The sequence below is a fragment of the Podarcis pityusensis genome (assembly GCF_964106645.2).
Source record: "Podarcis pityusensis genome assembly, chromosome: 3".
Classification (NCBI taxonomy): Eukaryota; Metazoa; Chordata; class Lepidosauria; order Squamata; family Lacertidae; genus Podarcis; species Podarcis pityusensis.
Window position 1 is genome coordinate 40341274 of NC_138026.1, and position 27321 is coordinate 40368594.

The following is a 27321-nucleotide window of genomic DNA, read 5'->3' on the forward strand; positions in this document are numbered from 1 at the left end:
CAGAGCACCCTACCTCCCACCCCGATTTACCCAAGTAGCTATTAATGAAGCAATAAGGTTATGTTGCAATAAGCCACTTGCTCTGTAGCAAGAGACGGTTGACAGATCCACACCACACATTTAAAGCACATTCAGCACACAACTTTGTCCAAGGAATCCTGGGGAACTATACTTTCTCTCTCACCAAGCTACAATTCCTAGTTCCCTTGGACCAACGTTCCCAGCATTCTCTGGCAAAGTCATGTGCTTTAAATTATTAGCATTCCAAGTTTCTTTGGGATTAATATGTTCCCAGAAAGGTTCTTGCTTTGGAGTTCTTTGAAGAAAGGATTTTTTTCTATGAAAATGAAGAATAGCAAAATGAGGCATACTTGAGATGAGATGAAAGTGCATTCAAGAAGATAATGTGGCAAATGACCCCCAACTCCTCCTCCACAGTGACAGAATTCTCTGTCCCAAATAACACTGTGAACTCTACCTACTATTACAGTAGAAAAAAAGGTCTGAAACCTCAAGGAAATGAAAGCTTTCTTGAGTCACTGCCAATTTAATAGTTCCAGATACAATCTGAACTGATATGTGAACTTCAAATAAGGGGGGGGGGGGAGATTCTTTTAGTCCTGATAACTGCAAGATCATGTTTACTGTTACATGTTTACTTCCTACTCTCATTTTAGCTAAGAAGGTGTTAATTCTTGAAATAATACCATATTTCCATACATCCTATCTCTCCTCCCAGGCACAATCTGTTTCAGCGCCACAGAAACAAAACTTTGGAACATAGGAAACGGTTAGCAATGGACCTTTTTTAAAGTTTAGAAGATCGGTTGTTCCTGTCACACAGCGACAGTTCGGTCAGTTAGTCATCATGCTTGTTCAGAATCCTATATTAGCAGACTGCCACAGTATTTTTAATCTTAAAAGCTAGAGATGGGGGGGGGGGAACTGGTGGTTTGAGGGGGAAAGTTTCAAGTGAAGTGTGAAAAGAAAAGGGAAGAAGATTACACAAGATTAATCAAGTATACTTTGAGAGGCATACGGAGCAGGAAAATATAAAAGTAGAAAGTCTTCTCCACTAAGGTGTTCTAGATCAGCAAATTCTGATAGGGAGGTTGAGTCATAATTCCAATGTCTGTCCATAGCTCAAGGAAAGCTGAACTGTGGGATTCCTTACCACAAGGAAATTGCTACCGCAAATATTTCACCAGTCTCCCAAAATGGATTACATATCAGCGGAAAATTCGGCTGAAATTGCCAGCTGATTGTGCCAAACTCTGTCTTCTGCCACCATTTTGTGACTGGTGGGCCTCAATAGTTTTCAGCCCTCGGCCTAATCCCACCTCATCAGTGACCTACTATAGCCAATATATGTGGTGATTTCAGCTCACCTAAAAATAAAAAATAAAAAAAAGATACACAGCGTTCTGCATATTTTGGAAATGTGTGCTCTTTAATACTGTGGCACAGTTTCTCCAAATAAAAATAACTCCAGATGGGAGCCCAGCTATCTGATTTATAACTGGGGGAGTGAAAGGAAATGGAACAAAAAGAAATAAATGTGCTTTGTTTATATGCTTTCCCCTCATAGTCTGCTTTAAAACAATAACAGGAAAAAAATTGCCATATTGGCTATACTAGAATAGGCAGTGTGCAAATCAAATCAATGCAAGCTGTGCTCTCTCTGTTTCTTACAGAGCTGTTTCTAAATAGCATTTTTTAAAAGATGTAGTTTATTTCACTCAGACACATACTAGAGCTTTCATCCAAACAACTGAGGCTTTTAAAATTTGTGTTGTTGCCTCATGTCAATGTTACTCTGTGTATATAACATTTCCATTTATACATCACTACAAATACTTTTGTCCCCCCGCTATGCAGTAGAATTTTGATAAGTGCAAGCTGCAAGTCCCTTTCACATGTTAATTGTCTGAAGGGCAAAAGTGTGCAGGAAAAGGTTGTGGGGCTGTGCCTTTGACCCTGCTCTGATTGCAGGCCATTCCTACCAGCCCACGCCATCCACACATTGGCATGAACATGTGACCTCGAGGTGTATAGCTTGTGCCCACATCCTAGACCCTTGCAGAACAGTCTCAGTCAAAGCCTAATTCACACTTCCCCAAACCATTTGTGAGCTGAAAATGCAGCTCTCCTTCAAAATTCACACTTCTCCAAATTGTCCAATGGAACTTTCCAACAATAGCAAAAAAAAAATGTGTATGACGATGTGTATTAATGAAAAATGAGCATTAAAAAGGCCATATGCTATTTACGCTAGAGTGTAAACATGCATACCTTATTGAAATGCATTATACAAGCATAAGGAGCAACTGCTTGCAAAGATGTGTCTATGGGACAATGACAATAAAGATATCGTATATCGTATATATGAGGTAAAACCATATGTGAAAATTTGTGTGTTATGAGAAATACTGAAATGCTGAAATACTGGAAATATTGAATTTTCATGAGGATTAATAATAATAGTCACAAAATGATACAGAAATTTGGTGAACTGAAGGGTGGAAAAATGAGAAACCGAGAGAAAGCAAAATCAACAGATTCCTCCACTCCTACTCCCAGGCCAGTGGGGCAAAGGATATCAGCCTTACTTTCTGAGAGGAGAATAGGAAGCTGCCTTTGGTTTACCTAACTCATAGAGGCTCTTTGGGGCTTCAGGTGGCGTTTTCTCCAGTCTATGTGGGGACAGGATAATTACAGAGATTGAACCTAGGGTCTTCTGAATGCAATGTTTGTGCACCTGCACTGAGCTGTGGCCATTTCCATGGCTTGAGCCTGTCCTAAAGGGCAGCTTTCTGCCATGCAAGTTCTTTCTTCTAATTTCATAAGCACAATTGGTGACTGTGGTTACTCAGAAGTTCTATTTTGCCATTTTAGAGCTTAGCTCCGGTGGTCCCGAATTCACAGCCCATGAGCCATGTATGGAAGGGGTTCAATTCACTTTCTGGTTTTGTTCCTCAGCTTGTACTTCAGCAGCTACAAAAAGCTGGTCGGTTTTCAGCCACCTGGCAGGTCACAGTATGCTTAGCTTAGTAGGTCACAAGTTGTGCAAGGACCATTCTATGTTCCTGTTTATACACTTTTGGAGGTGGGGACTGGGGTAAGAAATCCCCTTTCCGCACAGCATTTTACTTTTCATTTTAAGTACAGAAAATTTGCCATTCAACAGACCACCTAAAGAAGTTGATGTCACTTTTTTCATCTGCCTTTAATATATTCACCAGCTTATCTAACTCCATTAGGAGCACTATGGACGGGTGGCAGGTGGGTCAGAATGACACAAAGAATGCCACTGAAACCAGTTTATCAAATAATGAGCAGTTTATGTGTCATCTTATAGGTTCATCCTTCTCTGGAGAAACTGACAGAAGAACATTTGTCTACCCCTTCATCGGACAAACCAGGTTAGCATGACTCTGGCTTAGCTGCATCAGCGATTCGTTGCTTCCCCATATGTTGAGATTTCCTGATGCAAAGCTTAGTCTGAGTATAATTACACTTCCCCCAGGGCAGAATGCTCTTTCTTCGCTTAGACTGATAACATAATTGCATCAGATTGGCCCCAGGAACTAAGCTGCGTAGGAATGTACACGACTCTGATTTTAGAGCAACTTCACTATCTAAAGCCCTTTAACCAGGGAGCCTGGAGTTTGAGCCTGATGTTTTGACCTGCACTGCTGCTGTGTGGATGGCCCCTGCATAACTACTGATATTTTGTCAAAAAGACAAAGCAGAAGCAAATCTGAGTATTCCTCCACAGTTGAGACATCTTATTTTTTAATAAAATAAAATCCAAGAATTAGTGCAAGGCATACCTGGGGGGGGGGGTGTCTTTCCCACACATCCCTTAATTCATTGCACAAAATAATATTAGTGTTTTACGTGAAAGGGCAAAGCGGTCTGGTAAAAGTAGTGCAGAACTGTAGATAGATATAGATGATAGATTAGATAGATAGATGATAGATAGATGATAGATAGATAGATAGATAGATAGATAGATAGATATAGATATAGATAGGTGATAGATGATGATAGATAGTTAGATAGAGAGATAGATAGATAGATGATAGATAGATGATAGATAGATAGATAGATAGATGATAGATATTAATGACCTCCGGCAGCTAATATGGTTTCTTTCTTTATTCTCACAGTACCCTTAAGAAGTAGGTTAGACGATGACTTTCCCAAGTTCACCCAACCAGGCGGAAGGCTGAGTGTGGGTTCATGTTGAAGTTTCCCTGGTCTAAATCAACACTCTGGACATTATGGTTTCTTTTGCACCTAATCAATAGGCATTTATGTAGGTTAGGTGCAGCTAATTGAGCATTTGGCTCATATTCAGCAGAACATAAACAGAGCCAAATGGATTATACGTGTATAAGCCCTTTTAAGATTCCACCCTTCAGCTGTTTGGCAAGGAAGGGCAGAAATGTGTGGACCTTGATCTCCTGCTACTCTGGATGCGGCACCATGGCTACAACATTCATTTGTGGTCAGGGGTACCAACTTGAACAAAATATGGGAGCAGGCAGGTAAGCTCCGCCCCACATAACTGATCACAAGACATGACACAGGCAGACCATTTGAATGGCAATGCTCATCAATATTGGAGGGCCTTGGATCCCTCAAATATTTATTGGGAGGGGCAAAGGGGCCTCAGCCCCTGGGAGTTGGCTTCTGTGTAATGTAAGTGCGGCTGCCAACCTAGCTAAAAAGTCTGTGGAAGCTGAATAGTGAAAGGAAGGGACACTGCCGCCCCAAGACACTTTGCTGGCTCAGGCAAAGGCCAAAATGGTGCCTCCTCCCATTCCATGTACAAAGATTGACCAGAATAGCAATGGAATCTTTCTTTGGCACTGGTTATGGGAACAGGGCTTCCCAATGCACCTAAGGGAAGAGACTGGCTTAGGGGGTGCAGGGCAGGCTGTATGGCAACATCTTGCTGTCATCTAATATCTCTGTTCCCAGCACATGCCTCCAGAGGTGGTTGCCTCACTCCACCTAATGATAGGGCTGGCTCTGGAGAACATCCTTTATCAGGTTGTCAGCTATTTCAGGCTTGGTCACTTGATGGGAAGGGTGGAAAGGGCCCAGCCACACTTCCCCCCACTTCTGGCCACCTGACAGTACAGATGATTTATTTGCCATTGAGAGACAAGCTTTCCTGCATACAACAAAAAATACACAGCATGCTGCAGGGCATGAGTTACTTTGGACCTAGGCCAAAGGCAGACATCTAGGCATATTACTATAAGCTCAGGAGCCATTTCCCTGGTTCTGGGTGCAGTTTCTGCATCTGGAAGCAAGCAGATTTCCCCGGCTCAATAAACTTCTCAGTACAGCAGATCTCCCTTCTGTGAAAATAATTGCTTGCTCATGTATGGCTCTCCTAAGCAGCAATGTGCAGAAGACCTGAACAATTGGTTCAATCACTTTCTTCTCATTAAGCGCCTTTACCTTGTATACAATCCATTAATTAAGCATTGTTCCCCCTGAGGGAGCTGCATCTGGCCTGCTTGAAATATCAAAGCCAAGAGAACGAAAATGACATGTTTCTGATCACTGTTAATTTCATAATCATCACAGTCTCTGCACATTCAGTGTTTCATTTCTCTCTGACCTCACAGTTTACAATCCCTCCACAGCCCATGTGAATACCTAGAACACATGATAGCATTTCCTGCATCTGATGAAGTGGACTGTAATCCACAAAGTTTTATACTACATTAAGTAGGTAGGTATGATGCCTTGTAACCCCCTCACCTGGCTGGTAGTGAGGGTTAGTATTTCACGCCTCCAATGCTGCAGATGAGATTGGTGTAAATCACATGCCTGTCTGGGAAGAGTGTGGGAATGGAAGACAGTCTTCTCTCTTCTGCTGTATGTACTGTACTTATGTTTTTACTTGTCTCTGTTCTTCTCTCAGAGCTGGATAGAGAGGACACCATGACTCCTTTGTCTGTACATAGTGTGTAAATAAATACATAGATTAGTTCTACGATGTCTCATGCTTCTTGCTGTGTTATGCTAGAAGACTAGTGTGCAAATATCATTTGATATATGTCGCTGAAGCGCACTGGAGGAGAAGGGAAATGCCATTTCCAGAGCTGTGCATACTGGAGGACGCTCGGAGTTCAGGGCTGCAGTGAAGACAATAGCCTGTGTGCAACAGCTTGGCTAGAGGCAGGTAGAAGCCAGAGAGACAGAGCCATGCTTGATTTCTGTTTGATTCTAAGGCTGTGATTATGGGAGAAGCAAGACCTTCTGGGGTGTTGATGCTGTGAATCTTTCCATCTTCAGCTCAGGTTGTATATATGTGTAAATAAACCACATACACTAAAGACACCACAGTCCCTGCTGTCTCTCATTCCAAGGAAACCAAAGCCTGGGTAAGCCCTGTAATCTTGCACTGGTAACTGCTCAGAGTTTGGAGTGGTGTGCAACATTGGAAGCCACCCAGAGTGGCTGGAGAAACCCAGCCAGATGGGCGGGGTACAAATAATTTATCATTATCATTATTATTATTATTATTATCCATGAAAACTCGTTGGTAAAACTATCTGGATAAAGTTTTGATGTATTCTGTGGTGGCTGATCTGATACCTGTTAGCACTGGGAGGTCAGAAAGCAGGGAGTAGATGGAGCTAGAGCCATGACAGGCTGTAAGAAAGATGGCGGGCAGGTGGTGGGCAGTTGGCTGGCTGGCTGGCTGAGGTTGGTGCTGCAGTGTTCCATTTGCCCTAATGGATCAGCCTCCACTTGTTGTATCCAATTGTCGTGTGAACAGAAGGTAGCTTGCCTGAGGAACTACTTGAAACTGGGCATTTGGCACCAGTAGTGGAGCACTGCTTACACAAATTTCCTTCACCTGATTACAGGTGATTCCATTCTCTCACTGCAACCCCATGCAACACAGCCCACACAGCTCAGGAGGGCTCCTCAACCACCTGGAGAAGGTTTTTAGGAAGTGAAGGGCTGAGTGGAGGAGCAGGGGATGGAAGATCAGTTGGGCCAGCCGCCTTCCTCTCGTACAACCCTATATAAATAGGCTTTGCTTGCCTCAGGAGGCTCTTGAGCAAGGTGTTTGAAAAGAGAGAGTAGCTTTTACATTCATGAAAGGTTAGAGTGGAAATCAAAGCCATAAATTGTGTTGACTGGTTTATTCAACAGCTTTACACCAACAATTATGCTTAATTCCTCACGATAGCAAAAACACATGGAAAATAAAATACGACCCATTTTTCCATTAGGCTGACCCCAGCGTTCATAAAACATGCACTTTGTTAAATGAAAGGCATTTAAAGCTGTAAAATGAGAGGGCTTGTTTTGCTGTGTGTGAGAGTGTGCTTTTTGTTTTATTTTTTAAAAAACACACTCTACCTTTTAAAGTGCTCTGAAAAAGATGATAAAAGGTGTCAGGTGACAAGTGCTAAGTGTTTATGACTTAGCAAACATCCTGAGCAAATGTCACAAACCTGAAAAAAACACCACCACCACCCACCATTTGTTAGATGAACTATTCTCAGAAGCCTGAATGCAGAAGACAAATAAAGTCCTGACACTTCACTGATATCTGTATGGCACAATGGTGTCAAATGGAAGCAGCGTTAAATGGGAGTAAAATTTGCTGTACCGTAACAGTGTGGGCAGTTAGACGTCACCTGGGTTACTACTGGTCCGAGGTTGCAGTGTAAATATATGTCTTTCAAAGAAGCTCAGTGACCTGCTGTATCTGTCATAATGTGAAGCAGTGCCTATTTTGTAGCTGTCATCATGGAAAACATTCCGTTTATCTGATTCTCCGACGAAGCCCTATTTGTTTCATTACCTGTGATCCCTCTTCAGCTGCAAATTTCCATACCTGAGTCGGTTCAAAATAAGAGGAACGCCTGGATAATGGTACCATAGCCAGAAATATTTTTGCATTTCAATGCAAAACAGCAACACCCTTCTCACACCTACCTAACTAACAGACAGCAACCAACCACAATGAACTGAGAGTGACTTGAGAGAGTAGGGTGAGGAGCCATGCTTCTGTTGCTTCCTGGCAAAATTTCACATCAAATTTCACATTCTCATCCCCCCTCTCTACAAATGTTCCTGTGAAAGTTGCTCCATATGTTGCAACTGTTCCGAAATTGACATATAATAGATTGTTTTCTTCCTTTCCTGCCATTGCTCCATATCATTCTAAGCATATGTTTGCAGCATTGAAGGCTTCTGGGTCACCAAAGCACTCTGCAGAAGGTTAAAAGGTTAAGCAAAGCAGTGTAGATTTGGCCTCTGGCCAAATGTGGTGTTACAGACACAACATAGCACAAGCTGCCAAGTTTGTTGAAGCTGAAGGCTCTGACATATTGTCCTGGAGAGATGCCAGAATGCCATGTGTTCAAGGGAGAGAGCCTCTCCCTGTGACTTTTAAGAATCTGAAGTATTCTTAGCCTTACTGTGGAAGGATTTCTTTTTTCCTTCTTCTTCTTCATTGGAGTAGAGCATGCTTGCAGCCCTCACCAGGTAGCACTAAGTAAAGGGACTCATGAAAAAAGGTAGACAAAGAGAGGCTGAGTTGAAAACCATGGGTGTGAACAATCATAGGCAAATGTTCAAGTCCACAGGCATGTTTGGAAGGATGTATGGCCAGAATTGAAGGAAGCATGAAACTAGTTTCATAAACCATTTTTCTCGCACTACAACCCCCTGCGCTGAATGGCAAAAATAATCTGGGTGCTTTCCCACCTTTCAATGGCTTTGTATTTACAGTGTCCCAGGCAATTTTAGTTTTGTTTGGTTTGGGGGGGTGGAGCATCCACATGTAGGGGAGGGGAAAATCTGTCATTTCCATTTCTCTCAGTTTCTACTTTTTCCAACCTTAAATTCAATTCTTCACATTTTGATATTGGTTTGCATTTATTTATTTTTAGTATGAACTTATTCTGATATACATATTTTGCATGCAAAGTTGCCTAATACAGACATTTTGTGAGTAATATAATTCATTTTTGTATGCTGTTTTTGTTGGCGTGCAAGGCCCAGGGCTGTTCAGAAGAAGAAATAAACCTCTGCCAATTTCAAAGACCTACTGGGTCATTTGACAAGCTTGCATTGAAGCAGACGAAGCAATTAAAGTCCTTGGAGTAAAATGGGATGCCCCTACAACTTCCTCTCTTCTCATGAACCTTGTGGAAACAAAGGCTGGCTAGCTGTTCTTCTCCCGTGCAACTGGAGGAATGATAGTGCCACCAAGAAGATGCTGGTGGGAGGATTGTGTATTAAATCTTTAGCTTATTGTTGCCCAGGAGAAGAATCCTCACCCCCCAGTTGGGCTTCCATGTGAGTAGACTTAGTAGGATATAGGCTTGTGCTCTTAAACACTTATCCCTCTTGGTCAGAATTGGGTAGAGTGGACATAAGGATCCATTTGACAGTTAGGGATGTCAATGCATTTATTCAATGCAACCTGATTCCTATTCTCTCTCTTCCTGTATTTGCTTAACACACAAGTGCTTAATGCTGGCTGTATTGTGTTCATTCTTTGAAGTCTGCCCAGCATCAGAATAACAAAAATATGTTTCAAAAACCTTACTCGGAACATTGACAAACGCAAAAAGATCAAAATCGTTTGAAGGCAGGCACATTTGCAGAAATTAAAATAAACCTTCTATTTTAACAAATGTACATCAGGTCATAAGGACATGTGAAGAATATGTCTTCTCTCCAGTGCATTCAGGTTGGGCACAATCGAGCTCACCTCTGCCTCTTCTCCTCCTCTCAGCATTATGATAAAGCGTAGTCAATGAACTGTGAACCTCAGTTTAGAAATCCAGTGCTACCAAATGTGTACAAAACACTCTAGAGTGCTTTATTTTTATCTTGCAGAATAATCCACTGCATTATGTATCCCCCTTGCTGCTTATATAAGACAAGAACATTTCCATTACAAGCACTGGATCGTGCAGTTACCAATATCATTTTACAGTAATCACCTGGTGAAGAAGGCATTTAGCCATGAGTAACACCTTAATGTTTCACTAAAATTATGTCAGGAAAAATATCACCCATATGGCAGCTTACATCTGTAGCCTTGAACAAATAGCAGGCTTAAAAACATTTATAACAGCCTTCTGTGTTACTCAGGACAGCTCTGAAAAAGCAGAGATAATAAATAGCTGGGTGTAATAGGTGTAAAATGCCTGTGGCAACCAGCAGGTAACTCAACACTTTTGGCTCATTTTCTCTCATCCTTCTTCTCCCATTTTGTGTAAATGACAAAGTGTTCTCTTCTAAGGATCAATGCCTATATTATTTTATATCCCCTCTTCTGCTTCTTTTCTTTAAAAGCATGCCAGAAAATGGCTGTAGATATTTACATCTATTGCATTGTATCAAGCACCCCATAAGCAGAACTCTGCTTGGGCAACAGGACTTCCTCTTCCTCTCCTCTCCCCATTGCACACCCCTGAAATCTGCTCCCCCAAACCTTTGGAGCTGATTTTGAGAGTGTGAAGAAGGCTACAAGGAAGAGGAAGGGAAAGTTCCAGTCTGCAAGTAAAAACTTTTTGTGCTAGTGGAAGATGAGCATTGGATACCACCCATAATGTCTGAATGTTTGGGCAGGTACACCTATCTGCTAGTGGGTGACTTTGGGGAGCTTTGCTGGAAGTAGGTTTGTAGCCTGATCATATGAACATTCAGTCACGAGTATGTCTAATTCAACACAATGGGACTTACTCCCTGTCAAGCATGCACAGGATTTAGGAATAGGGTATAAATTATATTCAGTTCACATTTAAAAGCAAACCTACCCAATATGCAATTTCCAAAACAATATGCAGTTCTCCAGTCAAATAAGCCAGGTTATCTGTACAAAATGCATATACTGGGGCTAAGAAAGCGTAAGATAGCTAATATTAGTGAAAATAATGTTCAAAAATGAATTATATTGGCTAAAATTGCATTAAAATGGGTACATTAGGAGAATCCTTTTAATTCATTGTGTGAATGTAGCCTGAAACATGATGTAGCATTTTTCTGGGGTGGTAGTAGGTTATGGCTGTGCCCTGAAGGCCTCTCTGTCCCCTGAGGCACTGTGCAGAGGAAAATTCTGAAGGGCACTAGGAAATTGGTTTCTTATATTTTTATCCATCTTGACAACAACAACTTTATCATCAACATAATGTTAACTTGATGTATTAGTCATCCAATGCAAAAAAAAGTGGTCTCTAGGCAACTTGCAAACTAAATAAAAATACATTTTTTAATTAAAAGAAAAGCAGTACAACAACCTTGAGCATATTATATCAGCTACAGCAACAGTAAAGGATATATCAAGAACTCTGGCCAAAAGTTTCAATATAAGGAATAATTCCTACTCAAGAGTTGAAATGAAAAACGTGTGTATTCTGCTAAGAATAACAGTTTGAAGCTAGTAGTAGATTTAAACACAACGTATAAGTATGATAGTTTTAAAGTAATGGTAAGTTTGGATACAACGTTTAAGTGCAGAAATAATGTCGTTTCAAATATACAATGATATAGTACAAAGGTACATGAAATACCAGTGCACAACAATTGTTTTATACAAGTCTCAATAGCAGTCAAAACGAGTCCACATTATATAAAATTAGAATAAAGAATAAAGAATGAAGGATCAAATGGGGCCAAAAAGGACTATCCGGAGTGTGAATCAGATGTACGGTTCAGTGGTGGTAACCAGGACAGGGCCCTGTTTCGGAGTACACGCCTTCTTCAGCTGGTAATATCAAAAAATATGTCAAGATAGATCAAGGTGCTTCAATCCATAGATAATAAATATAATAAATTATATACATTCTAAAGTATGTTAACACATATTATGATATTTGGTTCCATACCTCGGTTTTTTGGCGACTATAAATCTGTTGGAAGTCTGTATCATTTAGTTCTTTTATGTTTCTATTTCGACATGCGTCTAGAAATAAGGATTTCCAAGAGTTATTATTTCCAGTCAAATTATTTGTGAAAAACGGACATCAGTTCAGTGTTTTCTCACCTTAGATAATTGCATCCAAGTTTTCTTGCGTTTCTCTGTGCGTTTTCTATTAGGGAGTGAAATCATTGTCTTATATGTGTGTCTGTGGGAGAGGGAGGATAGGCTCTCCCTTCTTAAAGGTGTAAACAGAGAAGGGATTTAAAGTCCAAGGCCATCTATGGTGGTTTATTAGAGAAAAGAACTGTAGTCTTGATGTTCATTCAAGCCCTTGGGGGACATCGTTTCAAACAAATGAATATATCGTGCTTCCTGTTGTAACAATAGTCTATCAATATTTCTCCTGGTATATAGATCTACTTTTGGTTTCCAAATAATAAAGAAGACAAAATCCTCTTCCGTGTGTTTTTGTTGTATATAATGTTCCACCATTGGGGCTTCTCGTATTCTGTTACGGATCCGTGATCGATGTTCATTTATGCGTAGTTTAATTGGTCTGGTGCTTTTGCCTATATATATCTTTTGGCATGGGCATATCCATGCATACACGCTATTCTTCGTGTTACAGTTACTAAAATGTTCAATCTGAAACTTGAAGCCAGTCTGTATGTTGGTGAACTCCTTTACTTGTAGTGCGTATTTGCATACATTGCAGCTACCACATTTGTAATGGCCTTTAGTTGATGCTTCCGGGTATGTAAGTTGGTCCGATTTCACCAAATAATTCCTCAGTGATTTGGTTTTTTTTAGGCCAATTATAGGTGGTTTTTGACATCCTGGGATGTTGGATAACAAATGCCAATGTTTATATATGAGTTTCTTAATGCTAGAAGTATGTGGTGTAAATTGCAGTGATGTGCAAATACGATCCTCTCTAGGTTTATCCGAGGTTTTTATAACAAGAAGATCTTTCCTGTTTTTCATTTCCGCTCTATCTTGAGCCGCAGCAAGAGTCCGTGATGTGTATCCTCGTTGTAATAAGGACTGTGTGAGTTGGTAGGCCGCTATTTTGTAGTCATGTTGGGACGATGCATTTCTTTTTAGTCTTAAGTACTGCCCATACGGTAGATTATTCAATAAATGTGGAGCGTGGAAGGATGAAGCGTGTAATAATGAATTTCGATCAGTCGGTTTATGGTATGGGCGGATCTTAAGTTGTTGGGAATGATCTTTAAAGACTGTAACATCCAGAAAATTAACTGATGTATCATGAATGGTACCAGACAATCGTATATTGATATTTTTTGATATTACCAGCTGAAGAAGGCGTGTACTCCGAAACAGGGCCCTGTCCTGGTTACCACCACTGAACCGTACATCTGATTCACACTCCGGATAGTCCTTTTTGGCCCCATTTGATCCTTCATTCTTTATTCTTTATTCTAATTTTATATAATGTGGACTCGTTTTGACTGCTATTGAGACTTGTATAAAACAATTGTTGTGCACTGGTATTTCATGTACCTTTGTACTATATCATTGTATATTTGAAACGACATTATTTCTGCACTTAAACGTTGTATCCAAACTTACCATTACTTTAAAACTATCATACTTATACGTTGTGTTTAAATCTACTACTAGCTTCAAACTGTTATTCTTAGCAGAATACACACGTTTTTCATTTCAACTCTTGAGTAGGAATTATTCCTTATATTGAAACTTTTGGCCAGAGTTCTTGATATATCCTTTTCAGTGTAGTTTCAACAAGAACTCCAATTTCTTTAACAGCAACAGTAAAAGCATCTGCAATATATGGGCTATCTGAACCTTCCAGAACTGACCAAGTACCTGGGAAAAGGTCAACCTTTTAGTGCAATGGTGAGGTAAAACATTTTTTAAATAAAGCTTGCAATCATTATATGCTAAAGTGGGATTAAGTGTTATGGAACTTCATGGAATTGTCTTCTGAGTGGACTTGTATAAGATTTCACTACAAAATAAATGAACATGTTTATGTCTGTTGCCCCATTTACTACAACGAATAGGGGAACCCCGTGCCCATTCTGAATGTATCACAGCACATCAGAAGATCTTCATAAAATCATAGAATTGTAGAACTTGAAGGGACCCTGGGGGTCATCTAGTCCAAGCTTCTGCAATGCAGGAATCCCAACTAAAGCATCCATGACAGATGGTGGTCATCCAACCTCTGCTTAGACACGTCCAATGAAGAAGAGTCTACCACCTCCCAAGGGATTCTTTTCCACTGTCAAACAGCTCTTACTGTCAGAAAGTTCTTCCTGATGTTTAGTCAGAATCTCATTTCTTGTAAATTTAATCCATTGCTATGGGTCACACCCTCCAGAGCAGGAGAAAACAAGCTAGCTCCATCTTCCAAGTGACAGCCTTTTAAATATTTGAAGCTGGCCTCTCAATCTCCTCTTTTCCAGGCTAAACATGCCCAGCTGCTTCAAGCGCTCCTCATAAGGCTTAGTTTCCAGAGCCTTGATCATCTTGGTTGCCCTCCTCTGTGCACATTTCAGCTTGTCAATATCCTTCTTAAATTGTGGTGCAGTCTTGGCTGTAAGTCCTGGAAAACCTGCTCCCTGATTTGCAGGCCCCCCCGCCCCCCGCCCCCGCCGCCATCCTGATAAGACAGGGCCCTTACTGACTCCAGCTACAAAAGCCGAGCTTGCTGAACAGACTCTGTGGCTCGGGTGTTGTTTGGGGAGGTTTTTTTTGCAGTGTGTGTGTGTGTGTGTGTACACTGTTATTAATTTTTTGTATCTTTATTTTACATTATGATTTATGTGGAAATTGTTGAATGTGGTTGCATATTTTTTGATGTTTTAATTATTGTTTATGACTACTGTTGTTACATTGTAATTATGTATTTTTTCATGCTGTAACTTGCCTTGAGCATGAACTATGGAAAGGTGACATACAAATAAAATTATATATAAGAAGATGAGCCTGTATATTCTGTCATTCCCTTGTCCTGACACTGCAAAGGGAAATCAACAGCGCATGTAAAGGAAAGAATTTAGCACCTGAATTTGTGCTAAAGCCCATATTATCTGGTCTCCCGAATATTCATGTAAAATTGGTGTAAGGCTTTACGTGGGTCATGTAAAATGGGTCTACACTTAAATAACATTCCCCACTGCAATAATCCTGGGAAGTATAGCTCACCCCCACAGAACTGCGCTTCACAGCACACTTTACAAACTACAGTTCCAAAGTTCTTTGGGGGAAGTCATGTGTTTTATGTGTGCCTTAAATTTATGGGGTGTACACAGTCTTCATCCTTCTTTTGTCCTGCCAGATATTGATTTCATGATAAGCTTTATTAGAATTGAAACATTATGTACTGGAGAAAAAGGCTGTATTGTGATGCTTGCTTTCCTGAATTTTCTCCAGAAGCAGGCTTCTACATTGAGAGATAAAAAAATACACCACCCACTTTATACTCATGTTACTAGATGCTTAGGGTTTTCCCCACCTTGAGCTAATGAAGTGTTATGAGACAGCTTCACAGTCTCACATTCTGAGCGATATGGAACTGTGCCCGCATTCTCAGGGAAAAAAATCCCTTTAAACACCTAAACTTGTTTAAAGAAAGTCTGAGGCTTCAGGCAACACGGTTGATAACTGATAATTCATTAAAATATCAAGCAGTCAACCTGCAAGAGGGTGGGAGAAGAAAAAACTCACAGGCCACCTGGGATTGCTTGCATAATAAAACCACCGAGTTTTTCAGAAGCTACCAAACGTTTACAGTAAGCTACAGATAGATTTTTCTAAAGCTCATCTTCTTCTGTTTCTTTTGTGAGTACTTTTAAACTGTGATTCTGAGTTAGTGATTCAGTGATAAAATGGGGAATGTTGTAAGATGCAACCATTTTGCTGCAAGGATGAAGGCCAGAAAAATTGCAAAATAAAATGGATGGTTCCTGAGTTGTATTGGAAATGTGTTGCTCTCTTTTTATCTCTCTCTGTGTGTGTGTATATATATAAACACATGAAAAATAATACAGCCGTACCTCTGCTTATGTACTTAATTCGTTCCAGAGGTCCGCCCTTAACCTGAAACTATTCTTAACCTGAGGCCTCCCGCTGCTGCCGCACCGCCAGAGCACAATTTCTGTTCTCATCCTGAAGCAAAGTTCTTAACCCGAGGTACTTTTTCTGGGTTAGCGGAGTCTGTAACCTGAAGCGTATGTAACCTGAAGCATATGTAACCCGAGGCACCACTGTACTGTGAAATCTCAGAAAATTTGGATAAGGCCTGCACAACTTGTAACTCACAAAGATTAGTGGGTCATAACATGCATATGGTGGAACCTCGGGTTGCGGACGTAATCTGTGACGGAGGCATGTCCGCAACCCGCAGCGTTCGTAATCTGCAGCACTGCATATGCGCTTGATGCAATTTGGCGCTTCTGCGCATGCACGGGCGGTGAAACCCAGAAGTAACCCTTTCTGGTACTTCCAGGTTTCCCACGGTCCGCAACCTGAAAACACATACTGTAACCCGAAGCATTTGTAACCCGAGGTACCACTGTACTGTAGGATACATCTATTTGCCGGTTCCTCTGCTATTATTTTTCCTGTCAAGAGAAGGCACTTCAACATATACCCCAGAGCATGTTTCATGACAAGAGTTCCTTTGTGTATGTGCAGAATTACTTTCTTTCATCACTCATGGGATAATGGAGAAGGGCTTCCCAGAAAGAAGGTGTCAGAAAAAGCAGTGATTTTGAAGTAGGTTTTATCCTCGGTACCTCTTAATTAAGAAATTAAGCACTAACCACATCCATGATAGTAACCACCTGCACCCACCATACAACGGGAAGATACAACCATAAAACCAGAAGCCCCACAGGAATAGGCCTGGCCACTAACACTCAACATTTGCCCATTGGGCCTACAAAAACATTTCATTCTTAAGCTTGAGATCATAAGAAGAGCTGTACTGGATCAGACCAAAGGCCTATCTGTCCAGCATTTTCTTTGTAACAGTCAGCAGTCATATGTGCCAGAGAAATCCAGAAGGAGGACATGAAGGCAAATACTATTCCGATGCATGCTGTCTCCCAAGCTGGAGGCAAAATATACCCATTGTAGCTAGTTGCCAGTGATGGTTCCATAATATAACACTAAGTATAGAGAGAACTATCATTGACTCAGTGGTTTGTTTTAGTGTGGCAAATGTGCCGTTTCTATTCTTCATAATGGGCTCCTTTTAATACTCCCTGTCACTCAGAAAGTGTGATTCAGGAACTCTGTTGGCTTCAAATATATATAACAAGGCATCATGTACACGATTTTGGCTGCTGGAGATGACTGGCATGGCATATAGGGCAGTATCTGGGTACTTTAAAAGACTTTTAAAATGTAAGAAAAATCAAATATAATGGAGTAAATAATCTTACTATTCAGCTAGTTCCATATTACTTTTATAACCACTGTTTCCAGTAAAGCTTTCATCACTAGTAGGAACCATACATATATAAAATATTAGTTGTTGGTTGTTGGTTTTTTTAAAAAATTGTAATGCCATCATGCAGGCATCAAATATGAAGTAATGTAAGTCAAATGTCAAAACATTAAAAGCTATTGCATATTATTTTCCCAACACCGAGAGATGCTAAACAGTATTTCACATCTCCTGTCAAATATGCTCAAATACTAGACATTGCTCCATTTCTACTGTCACACACAATACAAATTTTAAGAGGCAAATATCATTAGATGCTACATAGACATTCAATATTTGGCAAACATTTGGTGAATACTTAGAGAATACCCAACACTGCAAAATTTCAGAGAACAATTCAGATGGAAATTTTGGGGCGCAAATTCACTGCTGCTGTCATTTTGTTGATTAAAGTCAGTCCTTTTTTTTTTTCAAGGAGAAAAATCCATGTTTAATGGCTAAACCTTATGGGAAAAATTGTGTTTGTGATTGAACCATATTGACTTTATTAGCATGATTTTTTTTAAAAAAAAAAAAACACCACTAAAATGCCTATCTCAACAGTTGTTTCTTACATGTGAAAAGAGCATTGTGCAATTACGTGGGTGTAGAGTCGGACTCCACTCCTGGCCTTACCTATGTTGTCAACCATGTTGTCTGACCCCACCTCCAAATGGCCACACACATTAGCATGGCTGTCTGCAGTGAAGAAGTGTATGTGTGAGAATGTGCTGGCATGTATATTCCATGTGATCTTGACACACAATAATTCTAGCCTTCCGATGGTGCAAAACCCTACTTGTGAGCAGTTGCATGTGTATTGAGTTATACACTGCAGAAAACCAGGCTAACAAGTGGATCTCTGGAGGCAGGGACAGGCAAAATACCTTGTTATTCAGGAATCACATGGTGCACCCTTTGATGCAAGTAACATATGAGTGGCGCTCTTTGAATACTTTTGACATTGCACACCATAACAAAACAGATTTTTTTTTGTGAGAAGTTCATTAAAAGAACCTGGTCTAAAGTTTAGTTTACATCAATTAAAGCTTTGGTGCACATTCTTACAGCTAAGTTCAAACCCATGAAGAATGGATTTTATAATGGAAAAACTGATGCTGCCTTAACTATAGTATAGCCAGCAGGCCCGTTTCATAACGAATAGGCAGATGCATTTCAATTTACAAAAGATTAAAACACACACAAAGCAATATTTAAATAGCTGTTCAGACAACAACATGGCAGGCTAAACCAGATTGCGCCATAAATTTCTATGGGGTGGGGAAAGAGAATTAAACACATTCATCTGGATGACTTTCTATACTAATACTTTGGCAACATGAGTCATCATTCAAATCCCTGATTTATGCAATGAATTGTGTCGTTCATGATGTAGTCCCCATGTGTGAATAGCATTTCATATAACACATAGACTGGCTCATGAGACATAGAAGACGGTAAATCAGCAACACTGTTCAAAACTGTGTTATTCATGTCTGGTACTTAACAGACCACATGTAAGAACACAAGATGCAAACTTAATTTATTTGAAAGTTCAGTTTGCTTCCTTCAAGTGTACCCAGCTTTTTCTATGATTCCTCACCAACTTCACTGAAAACCATCAATGTGATAACCTTTTAATATTTGTGTCCTTAAAATAGTATAAGCAATCAACACCATTATATAAACAAAAGACTAATTTTCCCTATGTTATACCACAACCTGTTAATTTCAGTGGATGAAATCCAATGCTGCCATATTGTTTGCAAAATGGCCTGAGATACAGCAGAGATGTAAGAGAAGGGGTAATTTTACTTTAGCTTATTTGCTGGATTTTGCCTTCCCACTTCAGTCTCCTCACTCCCATGCCACCTAAAACCTGTTCTAGAAGGTTGAGAGACCCTCAAGGAAAGCATGGAAGGTGGTGTAGGGGCTGTAGGAGGAAGTGGAGGAAATCACCCACCTTTCCCTGCTTAGCAGATGCCACCACTGGATTAAAAGCCATTCTGCAAGCAGAACGCCATCACTGAATTTCAGCCACTACAAAAACATTAAAATAGGTCAAATTTGTTGAGATAAGGTGCCTCTTAATTCTAAAAGTACACATACTCTATGAATAAAAGTGAGATATGCCAATGGAAAGTGTCTCTATTGTGCAAGTATGGGTATGACCTCAGCCCATGACCTTTATCTTATTGTTGGTTAAGAAATGGAAAGTTAAACAGCTGTGCCTTGAAAATTTAAGTCAACGGCCTTGCAAATATTTACATACATGATTAACCTTCACTCCCAAGTAGCCCTGGGGCAATCCCATAGACTTGGGTCATAGAAGGATATTGTTAGCCTAAGATGATCTGAGTGAAAGATCCAGTCAGCCAAATGTAATTTATGCATCTCCCCACTATCACCAGAAAAAAATATCAAGTTCATAACCCAAAAACAATCAAAGACTTAAGGTCTTTATAACTTCAATAGACCTATTGGGGTCATTAGGATTTTTCTCCATCTGGACTTAGAACCTTCTAATTTTTGCCACAGTTTTACAACTGTGTAAACAAAGACTCCTTTGCTAATGATACTCTGGACAGCTCCATGTAGGCTGGAGACTCCATAAGAGCAGAATTCAAATGTTGCTTCAGTAGCAGTCCTCTTCTGGCTCAGTCTTAAATAGGAGCTGCAGCTTGAAATAGGAGCTGTCGACTTTTGTAACAATATAATAAGACAGCTAGAGGTGTTAGTATAATGTTTGTCACATCAGCCTGTGATTCAAGACAATTCTTCCCCCTTTCAGTAATTTGAGATTAAAAATAATGCTGAGCATCAGTAGTACCATACCTCTAGAGCAAGGTTAATCAACATGGTGCCCTCCAAAAGTTGTCGGACTGCAACTCCAATTGGCCATGCTGGCTGGGGCTGATAGGAGCTGAGATTCAACAACATCTGGGAGGCCACAGGTTCTTCACCCTGGCTGTAGAGCAAATACTTTATAGTATGAGCTGGTTTCTCCTTTTAAACCTAATAGGTTTCTGCCTAAAATATTCTGTTTATCGTCACTACATACAATGCATACAATACATTTCCAGTGATCTATTTGCTAGTTCATTTCCTTTGTAGTCACTGGGTGCAAAAACTGTCCATGGGGTTGAGTCTATAGTACTACATTCTTGTTTCAGCATGCATTCTGTCAGGGATGGGGAACCTGTGGCTCCCCAGATGTTCCTGAACTACCAATCCCATCAGGCACAGGTAGGGTTGCCTTATTTCAAAAAGTGAAAATCCGGACACAAAAGCTGTTGAGGTTTTTACTTTTCTTTTGTGTGTGTGTGTGTATGTGACCAAAGTTGTTCAGATTTTTTGTTTTGCTTGTTTTGGCTAAAGTTCTTGAGCTCCCCCCCCCTTTCCTTTCCTTTTTTTAAAAAAGGAAATTGGCCAAAAAACCAACACTTCCAATATGGGCTGCCATACCCCCGGATTTTCCTGGATATTTTAATGGATTTCTGAAAATTCTGCCCAGATGCTATTTTTAGCAGACAAATGTTGGTAATGTCCGGATGTATGGCAGCCCTAACCACAAGCCAACATAATCAATTGTCAGGGGGATGTGAGTTATAGTTTACTTGCTACCTGGACAGCCACCAGTTCCCCATCCATGGTCTAAGTAGTGTGGAATAGTGTATGCTCTGCTTTGTTCTGAAGACTTGGGAGACTTGGAGCTGGGCTATAAGAACTCTGTATTACTCTGAGTCTTTTTCGGCTGATGAGGTCAAAAGCCATCTTCAGGTCTGTGAAGGTGATGTACAGGGGACATCTTTGCTCTCAGCATTTCTCCTGCACCTGATGCAGTGAGCAAATGATGTCAGTTGTTGACCTCTGAGTTTTAAAGCCCCATTGTGACTTGGGATAGACCCTGTCAAAGAGTGGCTGTAAAGTAACATGCAAAGGTATTTCCTAGGCTGCAATTCTTGCTACCTTTCCCTTTATCACTTTACTTGAGGAAGGAAACAATATAATGAACTTGATTTAACGTAAGATAACCTAGCAAAGGCCACAGCAACAAACAGAAACCAAGAAACTAGAGCAAATTTGCATTGGATCGTATAACCTTCTCGATGCCAGTCTTGAATGTATTCAAGGCTGTTTGACATTTCGTTTGGTGGGGGTCATCCATCTGATGTTTCCCTCACGCAGCACCTCACATTTTTTAAATTGTCCATCTGGATTTTTCTGATCCTGGAAAAGTCTGAAAAGAAGAGGAAAATCAAATCCCAGTTTGCAGTTATCTGCTTACTGGATGTGCTCCTATGGTTTTCTTTCCTTTTCAAATTTACACATTCCCCCACCCACCCACATACCCTGCATCAACCCCTTGCTTCTCAGTTTTTTTAATTTCTCTTCCACACACTGTTGCATCGACTTCTGGTAGTGGTCTACTCATTATGTGCAGGGATTGCACAACCCCATTCCTGCTTACTGCCCTTAGGCCCACAAAGTTTTAAAAGAAACAAAGAAGATTCCTAGAGAGGAAGGAAATTTGAGGTGGGGAAAGGGTGCTCTCCAGAGCCAAGTCCCCTCTCCATACAGCTTTGGTGAGATGCCTGCTGTGTGATGGGGGCAAAGATCTTAGAACACGGCTAGTTTCCCCACCTTCTCTGTGTGTCAGGAAACTAAGATTTGTGTTTCCTTGGTGGTGGTAAAGCACACAAAATGGTGGCTGTGCCTGGGAAAGCATTCCCACACAATTTGGGTGTGTGGGTGTGTATGGCAGCTCTTTCCTTTGCACAGGTGTGAAGAAGGAGGCAGAGGGACAGGAGTAACGGTAAAGTTACTCCTCAGAATGAGGTCAGTATGGAGGCAATCAAGAAAAGGCAGCGGTTTGGGATTAAAAGCACCCTCCTGCAGTTCATGTAGCTATGGACTGTTAGAAGAAAGTCAGAAATGTGGTTTTAAGGCTGCTTAACTTGGGATCCTGCCCACTTGTGGACCTGTACATGGTAGAGCCACAGCTACCCAGCCACATTGTATAGCCTGCCTATGGAAACCTACCGGTTATATAAAAAGAGCTTCTCTGGGAGAGTAATTAAAGGGAAAACTACTTCAATATCTCCTGGGAGCAGAAGCAAAGCAGAACTAACATATTAGAAATATTTCTCTGGCTTCTACAAACTGGGGAATAATGAGTGCCATCCTTTATATAACATCTCCGATGTATTTGACACAAGAAACTTCAAATTAAATTAAAATGGTACAAGGCTTCTGAAATGTCTCCTGTTATGCTATGGTAAATTTGTTAAGATAAACTGCATCTTATTAAAATACTTAATTCCAGGATAAAGAAAGAGATATCATTTTCAAATATTTGTAAATAAATATTTATTTGCATTGTTTGTTTTTACCTCTGTGAAAATGCAATGGGGTTCCCAGGGGTAATTTTAAACCCCATAAACACATCAAAGGTTTTAGGATGTTAATTAAAAGTTAAAACTCAACCCAGAGAAGATGAAGCTGGTGATAGCAGCCTGCAGATATACCTGTTATAAACAATACCAGACACTCGCAGGCCCAGGCTCCCCTCCCACCTCACTTTCTGGGATAAAATAAAGGACACCACACAATCAGAATGGGGTCAAATCAGGCCACAACTTTATTGGCTACAGATGCAGAGGTTTTGGCACAGGCAGGCAGCAGATAGGATTCCTTCTGACAGTGCAAGGGGCCTGGCCACAATGAAAGTCCCTTCTGCACCCACCTAAAGCACGGGCAGTGGGCTGAGGTGGTGGAGAGCTCAGTGCAGGGCCGCCATGACAGTGGGAGATTTGTGTTTCACCATAGCACCCAAACTCCGCTGTGCTCCCTCCTGTCTCAGAACTCTTCCTCACCCTCTCAGGAACTGGCAGCAATGTCTGGCATTGGGAAGCTAGGTGAGCAACACAACCCTGCCTGCCTCACCCTGCCAGCGACCAATGCTTTATTGATGCCTACATCAGTATCTGTTCATCCATTGCTGTTACCATAGTGCAAACCTGTGCTGCTTGGCAATCTCTTAAAATGAATGCTGCTCACCATGCGTACATTACAGCTGGCCAGAGGTTTGGAAAAGGTCCTGTTTGGCTGTTGGCTTGTATTCTGGTTGAAGGGGTTAAAGTTATCTACAGTTGCTAAGGTACAATATGCCATCTAGGTGCTTTTATTAATTAATTGATGCAAAATCGTTTTAACCTAGAACAGCTGTGCAAACGCAAGAGCACAAAACTTTGCGTCAGAAGGACGCTGTTGTTTGTGATGGTATCACGGCCGCACATGCCCCCATGGAAATAGGGCTGGAGTGCCAGATGCTTGTTTGTTTTTCATAGTGACCAGTGCAAATCGGCATTGCCTAAGTGAATCCTTTCCCTTTGCTTGTCTGGAAGATGTTTCTATGCTTTTTCATGGGAAAAATAATGGGGTATAATTTTATTAATAAAATTAACTTTCTTCACAAAAGATGCCATGATTTTAGATCCCAGTCAGATAATTTTATAAAGAGATGGCCACGGTTAAGGGACTATTGGAAAAATAGGTTTCAGGAGATGATGCAACCTTATATATACATTTTCTCCATGTTCATAGAATCAAAGAATTTCTGGGTTTGGAAGGGGTCCCAAGCATCATCTAGTCCAACCCCCTGTAATGCAGGAATCACAGTGAAAGAATCCCAGACAGATGGCCATCCAACCTCTGTTTGGAAACCTCCAATGAAGGAGAATCCACCACTTTCCAAGATAGCCCATTCCACTGTCAGACAGCTCTTACTGTCAGAATGATCATGTCTTATATCATTTGTGTATGTATAAAAAGTAAAGGGACCCCTGACTGTTAGGTCCAGTGGCGGATGGCTCTGGGGTTGTGGCACTCATCTCGCTTTAATGGCCGAGGGAGCCGGTGTACAGCTTCCGGGTCATGTGGCCAGCATGACTAAGCCCCTTCTGGCAAACCAGAGCAGCGCACGGAAATGCCGCTTACCTTCCCACCAGAGCGATACCTATTTATCTACTATTATTGCACTTTGATGTGCTTTCAAACTGCTAGGTTGGCAGGAGCAGGGACCGAGCAACGGGAGTTCACCCCATTGCAGGGATTCGAACTGCCGACCTTCTGATCAGCAAGCCCAAGAGGCTCAGTGGTTTAGACCACAGCACCACCCGCATCCCTTTGTGTATGTATAAGTGCATCAAATTCTATCTTTTCATTTTACATACTTTCATCTATACATTATTATTTTTAATTTATAAAATTATATATATATACAGCGGTACCTCAGATTAAGAATTTAATTTGTTCTGGAGCTCCGTTCTTAACGTTAAACTGTTCTTAACCTGAGGTACCACTTTAGCTAATGGGGCCCTCGCTGCTCCTGTGCTGCTGCCGCGCAATTTCTGTTCTCATTCTGTAACCTGAAGCATCTGTAACCTGAGGTACCACTGTATATGGGTCAAGTCTTGTTGTGCATCCTAAAACCAAGACCAAAAAATGAATCTTTACCTTTTCAGTTAATTTCTTTCCCATTTCATACCTGTGCACGTTTGTGCATCCATGAAGCAGGATAATCACTCAGTGACTGAGACCATGATTTGCATTCAGAGTACTTAGGCTTAGTCCTTGGCATCTCCAGCTGAAAGGATTAGGGGAAACAGATGGTGTGAAAGGCCTCTGCCAGAGAACGTGGGAAGGATGGGCAATAATGCCAGTTTGGGTTCCTCAACTTTCCAGTCTCCAGTTCAGATATCTACATTTCCACATCAGTTTGTGATGATTTCTTTTTTAAAAGTCCTCACGAAAATTCACCAGCATTTTGCTGTAAATTCCAAAATTAGTTTTATGTAGTTTTGCCAAATATATGCACGTCTGCAACCAATATGCATGTTTGTGTTCCTGTCACTAATAATGTGATGTAATATACACACTTCAGCATAAAATGTGCATTTCTGCAAACAACTGGGCTGCAAAATTCACAGAAGTGTGAATTTCAAAGGATGGTTGTGTTTCCATTTGCATCTTCTTTTGTAAAGGGTGAATTAGGTAAGTTCACATTTAATTGTGGAGGAAATGTATTCATCCCCCACCCCTAGTCACTGTCAGTCAGAGCAGATAAAACTGCTAAGTGGACAAATACTCTGATTTGGAATAAAGTAGCTTACTGTGTTCAAGGTTCCATGACATTGTAATCTCCAGCCAATGAATATAGAGCAATAGAACTGGAGCAGAACTATCCTGGGATTCTGGAGAACTGCTGGCAGAAAGGTTCTCACTGTATAGACCTAGATGTACATGCCTGACATGACTCAAACCAATGCAGAATTGTATTGTGAAATGGCTTCAGGGTGCTTCATAGGAAGAGGTTCATAAATGAATTTAACAAGAAGAATATAGAGCTTTGGTTTTTCCTTCTGAACTTCTAAACCTCTGTGGTTTTAAGGTTTGCTTCTTCATCAGAATCACATTAACTACAGCTGTATGCAGGGAAACTGGCTCAAATACAAGTGAACTACGAAAGCAGCAGGCGGAAGCTAGCAATAAAAAGGGGTTTTCCCAGTTACGGACACATTCCAATAAATGGCTTTCGAGAAGGAAGTAACCTTTAAAACCAAATTTTTAAAACAATGAATAGCCTGTCAACTTAAGAACACAAGAAAAGCCTGCTGGATCAGGCCAATGGCTTATCTGCACCAGCATCCTGTTATCACAGTGGCCAACCAGATGCCTGTGAGTTGGCCACAAGGAGGATGAGTGCATCAGCACTCTGCCCAGCTACAATTTTCAGCAACTGGCATTCAGAGGCATAATACCTCTGGCAGTGGAGGTAGAACGTAGCCATGGTGGCTGGTAGCATTTGGTAGTCCTCTTCTCCATGAACTTGTCTCTTTAAGCCATTCAAGTTGGTGACCATCACTGTGTCCTGTGGGAGCAACTACCACAGGTTAACGATCCAGTTAGGAATGGGGAGAGGGTACATAAATGTTGCACCCCAGTGCATGTAGTGGCCATTACCTCTGATAGTATTTATGACTCCCAGCCCTGAAAACCATCTTCCTAGACCAGCAGTGCCTACAGTAGTGGCAGCAAGGAGCCAGGTGAACTGAGAATAAGACTCTGAAAAATGTTCATCCCCAGTTTCCCTTTGCTACCACCTTTTAGTCACATGAAATCATTCTTTGATACCACTGACAGTGCTGGGTCTTCCAATTTGGCTATTGTGATAGCAGTGTCATCATCTGGTTGAACCACATTGAACTATCATGGTTGACCATGGTATACAGATCATCATCATCACCATCATCATCATCTTGTAAGAAAAAGTAATTATTTGAGGGGAAAGGAGAACATGCCCTTAATTCAAGTATGGGAAAACTTTGGCTCCTCAGATATTGCTGATCTACAACTCCCATCAAGCCCAACACATATAACTGACAGTCAGGGTGGTGGTTCACAACCTGTAGAGGTCCACAGGCTCCCATACCTTCCTTAATTTTTTAAATCTTGTTGATGAGTGTTAAGGCATCAGTTAAGTATCAGCTTACCAAATCAAATATTTTCATACATTTTATTAACTCCTTTCCCAAATTCAAAAGTATATATAAACCTTTGTTAGAACTGATGCATTCCTTTGTGTTGAAAATGACTGAAATTAAAATAAGAAAAATATGTTTTTTAAAAAACAGCAAAGATGGCTAATAAAAGCATAATACATACAACAAAGCTCAGATGATGATGATGATTTTGCCTTCCACATATGTTCCAAGGCAATTCACAAAATAGATAATGTTAACACACTGAGCTAAGACCAATCAAGTCATGGTTATTGTGAAAGAAAATGAAACTTTAAAGGAGGCAGACAGAAGAACAAAATTAAAAACACAGCAGTAATAAAATGGTGGAG

General features: G+C 40.8%; 1 long non-coding RNA gene across 1 annotated transcript; it reads left to right on the forward strand.

Annotated features, from left to right (window-relative positions):
- The first annotated feature begins 5670 nt into the window (after positions 1 to 5670).
- Positions 5671 to 14008, forward strand: LOC308474079. The gene is made up of 3 exons (XR_013984495.1): positions 5671 to 5755; positions 9049 to 9351; positions 13975 to 14008. It is a non-coding gene; the product is annotated as an uncharacterized lncRNA (long non-coding RNA).
- Positions 14009 to 27321: the final 13313 nt, after the last annotated feature.